The sequence below is a fragment of the Eptesicus fuscus genome, chromosome 20, assembly GCF_027574615.1.
Source record: "Eptesicus fuscus isolate TK198812 chromosome 20, DD_ASM_mEF_20220401, whole genome shotgun sequence".
Lineage (NCBI taxonomy): Eukaryota > Metazoa > Chordata > Mammalia > Chiroptera > Vespertilionidae > Eptesicus > Eptesicus fuscus.
The window spans coordinates 43,412,860-43,417,875 of record NC_072492.1 but is presented as its reverse complement, the minus strand read 5'-3'; positions in this window follow the sequence as shown (position 1 = coordinate 43,417,875).

Here is a 5,016-nt window from a genome sequence, read left to right as displayed (position 1 = left end):
CTCTTCCATGACAATCCAACCCTGCTCTTCGCCCACCTTCTGGGTCTGCCTGCCCTGCTAGGCCTCTTAAATGTCACATAAATGTCATTTGGGTGAGAAATTTCAGGGACTTTGGGACCGACCCTCTGGGGTGGCAGTGGAAATGGGGTGGGGGAACAGAAGGAAGACTGAAGAGTTGGAGTGAGACAGAAAGCCCTTCCGTCCTGGTTTGTATCTCTCCTGCATACCTTGTCTGCTCCAACAGGGAGAACAAGGGAAGAGGAGGACTGGTGAGAAGGAATTTGTGGGGAATCCCAGGAGCCCCAGGGATCCCTGGCCTCTCAGCTCACCAGCCTTACCTTTGGAAGGAGCAGTCAGACCAGAGGTGAGGGGTGGATGGTGTGTTGTTGGTGGGAGTGAATGTTGGGTGGCCCTAGCCGGTTTGGCTCAGTGGATAAGACTAAGTAAGGCCTGCAGACTGAAGGGTCCCAGGTTTGATTCTGGTCAAGGGCACATGCCCGGGGTTGTGGGCTCCATCCCCAGTAGGGGGCGTGCAGGAGGATGGATCAATGATTCTCTCTCTCATTGATGTTCTCTCTCTCTCTTCCTCTCTGAAATCAATTTAAAAAAATATTTTTCAAAAACTATTTAAATGTTGGCTGGATGAATGGGTGAATGATGGGTGGATGACCTAAGGACAGCATTCTTTGGGTAGAAGGGTGGTTGAGGGTCCTCTGAGCCAGGGGTCTGGGGTAAAGGTGGCAACAGGAGTCTCAAACTAAGAACCCAGATTCCTCCTGAGGCAACTTCTATATCTATACTGAAGCACTGCAGGTTCCCCCAGTATATTGAAAATCTACCTCTTTTAGAAGAAGAAAATAAAAAGCATTGAATCCAAATTGTCATGCCAGCCTGAGGAAAATTCCTGCTTCCTGATACTGTTAGCCTACTATTCCAAATGCCTTACGTTTATTTCATGTGATCCTCATACAGCTTTGAGGAAATACTCTTATTTTATTCCCCCTTTTTAGCAGAGGAAACAAAAGCATCAGGAAGCCACCTCCATCAAGATCCCATCACTGGCCGATTACCCAGCTCGGACTGAAACTCAGGGAATGCTGATTGGGTGGCTCAGATGGAATTAGTAGTCATGCAAATTGTGCAGTTATCTTTTCTAGCATCTTGTAAGGGCAACAAGCTTTTTCTTTCTTTCTTTTTTCATCCTTTTCATATTGTGGATTGACAGGAAAGAAGACATTCACTCAAATATTTTTATATCAGAGTAATAAAAAAACTCTATGGTCTTTGACATTTCCACTGCAGAATCCAGGGAACTTGACACAGAAGGGAGCATCCTACTGGCAGGCTGAGCAACAAAATAAAATTTAAAAGTCAGCAGGTCCACGTGGCTCAGTGGTTGAGCTTAGACCTATGAATCAGGAGGTCACGGTTCGATTCCCAGTAGGGTTGCCGGCTTGATCCCCAGTGTGGGGCGTGCAGGAGGCAGCCAATCAATGATTCTCTCATTATTGATGTTTTTCTCTCCCTTCCTCTCTGAACTCAATAAAAGGTATATATATATATATATATATATATATATATATATATATATACACACACACACACACACACATACATTCACACACACACACACACACACACACATATATATATTTTTTTTTTTTTTTTAATCAGCCCTAGAATGACCCCTAAACCATCCTCAGCTCCTGAGGTGGTAACTATAAATTATTCAATTGCTCAGTTGCAGCCCAATGCTGCTCTCTATTTCGCGTGGCCTCGCTACACCCTTTTGTTACACGAAAACCAAGAACCACAACTGAGGCACTTTTGTTCCTTTAAAAACAAAGTATTGTAGGGGGTGTTGAGGCAGACGCCGAATCTGTGTTGCTTAATGAAATCGCCAGGCTGCCTGTCCAAAGCCGGCATTCGGTCTTCCTCAAGAAAATGAGGCAAGTTTCCTCAGGAAAATGGAGCTCGGATTCTTCCCCTTTCGCTAAAAAAAAACAAACCTCGGACCGAGGACGGATTTTAGGTTTTAGAGACCAGAAATAAATGAGCCGCTCCTAGGGAACGAATATACTCCTCTCTCTTCCCACCCCAGTCCGCCCCTCAGAAAACCCCTTCACGCTTCCACCGCGCGACTCCTCCGAGTTTTCTGCGCGGAGAGGACCAATGAGCCCTCCTCATTGGCCAGACACCCTGTCTGTCTCTCCGTTACGCCTCTAAGTGCTGCCTTTGGACAACCCCCTAGTCCCGGATCCCTTACCTAATTGGTTCATTCAAACATACCCCCGACCAACGCCGCCTTTCATTGGTAGATACGAAAGACCAATCGGATCCTCAGACGGAGCCTGTGAGAACGAGTCGGGATTGGCTCTCCTGGTTTGGGCGGGCTAGAGGAAAGTTCAAATCGCAGTGGAGCTGCCGTCCTAACCGACGAGCGTCTGTGGGGAAGCCGCTTGCTCCGCGCTAGTCTCGTGGGTCCCGCCGGTTCAGTCGCTTGCAGGGTTCTCGAGCCCTTTCACGACCGTCACCATGGAGGTGTCACCATTGCAGGTACAGCTCGCGGAGGAGACGGGTTGTGGAGTCAGCGCGGCCCGCTATCTCCCTGGCCTGCCCGTCAGGGGTGAGACTCCCGGGCTGGGGTCCCTCCCGCCGCGACGGGCTGGGAGTCTGTTTTCTGTGTGGACCCCGGTCTCCTGCGCTGCGTGTGATCGTGAAAAGGGGGAAACCCTTTGTGGTGCTGATACCGAAGTGCTACGGGCTTCACTGGCTTCTCGGGGGGTTGTGTGTTGTCTTTACGGTTTCCAGGCACAGGATGCAGTCGGGCCCTCTAGTCGCTCTGTGCTATAATGGCCCGCCTGCGACTTTCCACAGAACTAGTGATGTTTTTCTCTCCTGCCCTCCGGTTGAAAAGGGGATTGAGCGGCCCTGACCTTGCAAAGTGCCGAGCAGGGCACGGTGTCCCCACTGGGGAGCCGGCAGGCCCCGGTTGTTCAAAATGTGCCCTTCCTGTGTTCACCGCGTTAACGCGGCCAGCGATGGCCTCCCAAACGGATGCTGCCGAGCCAGCATCGATTGTGTGCCTGGGACACAGTAGGCACTCAGTTGGGGACACAGTAGGCACTCGGTTGGTTGGGGACACAGTAGGCACTCAGTTGGTTGGGGACGCAGTAGGCACTCGGTTGGGGACACAGTAGGCACTCAGTTGGTTGGGGACACAGTAGGCACTCAGTTGGTTGGGGACACAGTAGGCACTCAGTTGGTTGGGGACGCAGTAGGCACTCGGTTGGGGACACAGTAGGCACTCGGTTGGTTGGGGACACAGTAGGCACTCGGTTGGGGACGCAGTAGGCACTCGGTTGGTTGGGGACACAGTAGGCACTCGGTTGGTTGGGGACACAGTAGGCACTCAGTTGGTTGGGGACGCAGTAGGCACTCGGTTGGTTGGGGACACAGTAGGCACTCAGTTGGTTGGGGACACAGTAGGCACTCAGTTGGTTGGGGACACAGTAGGCACTCAGTTGGTTGGGGACACAGTAGGCACTCAGTTGGTTGGGGACGCAGTAGGCACTCGGTCGGTTGGGGACGCAGTAGGCACTCGGTTGGTTGGGGACACAGTAGGCACTCGGTTGGTTGGGGACGCAGTAGGCACTCGGTTGGTTGGGGACACAGTAGGCACTCGGTTGGTTGGGGACACAGTAGGCACTCAGTTGGTTGGGGACACAGTAGGCACTCGGTTGGTTGGGGACACAGTAGGCACTCGGTTGGTTGGGGACACAGTAGGCACTCGGTTGGTTGGGGACGCAGTAGGCACTCGGTTGGTTGGGGACGCAGTAGGCACTCGGTTGGGGACACAGTAGGCACTCGGTTGGGGACACAGTAGGCACTCGGTTGGTTGGGGACGCAGTAGGCACTCGGTTGGTTGGGGACACAGTAGGCACTCGGTTGGTTGGGGACACAGTAGGCACTCGGTTGGGGACACAGTAGGCACTCGGTTGGTTGGGGACGCAGTAGGCACTCGGTTGGTTGGGGACACAGTAGGCACTCGGTTGGGGACACAGTAGGCACTCAGTTGGTTGGGGACACAGTAGGCACTCGGTTGGGGACACAGTAGGCACTCGGTTGGGGACACAGTAGGCACTCAGTTGGTTGGGGACACAGTAGGCACTCGGTTGGTTGGGGACACAGTAGGCACTCGGTTGGTTGGGGACACAGTAGGCACTCGGTTGGGGACACAGTAGGCACTCAGTTGGTTGGGGACACAGTAGGCACTCAGTTGGTTGGGGACACAGTAGGCACTCGGTTGGTTGGGGACACAGTAGGCACTCGGTTGGTTGGGGACACAGTAGGCACTCGGTTGGTTGGGGACACAGTAGGCACTCAGTTGGTTGGGGACACAGTAGGCACTCGGTTGGTTGGGGACACAGTAGGCACTCGGTTGGTTGGGGACACAGTAGGCACTCGGTCGGTTGGGGACACAGTAGGCACTCGGTTGGTTGGGGACACAGTAGGCACTCGGTTGGTTGGGTATCATCCTGTACATCAGTGTAGATGCAAGAAGTGGGTGTATTTCATTGATGGTATTTAAAACATGGGACATAGTTCCGTGTCAGATACACGTAGTGAGGTAACACATCTGTGAAAACGGACAGACACCTAGGAATGAGGTAACACATCTGTGAAAACGGACAGACACCTAGGAATGAGGTAACACATCTGTGAAAACGGACAGACACCTAGGAATGAGGTAACACATCTGTGAAAACGGACAGACACCTAGGAATGAGGTAACACATCTGTGAAAATGGACAGACACCTAGGAACCCGGCAGCAGTGACCTTAAATCTGTGCAAAAAGATGTAAGCTCCACCCAGGCCCACCGGGAGACTGTGATTTGTTTCAGTGTGCTTAAGCACGTTACGGTAGACGACGTGTTTTGTTTATAGTTTCTGATAAACCTATAATTAAACTTCCCTTTTCTTCACCATTTTTTAAAATTGCTAGCCTGTAAAT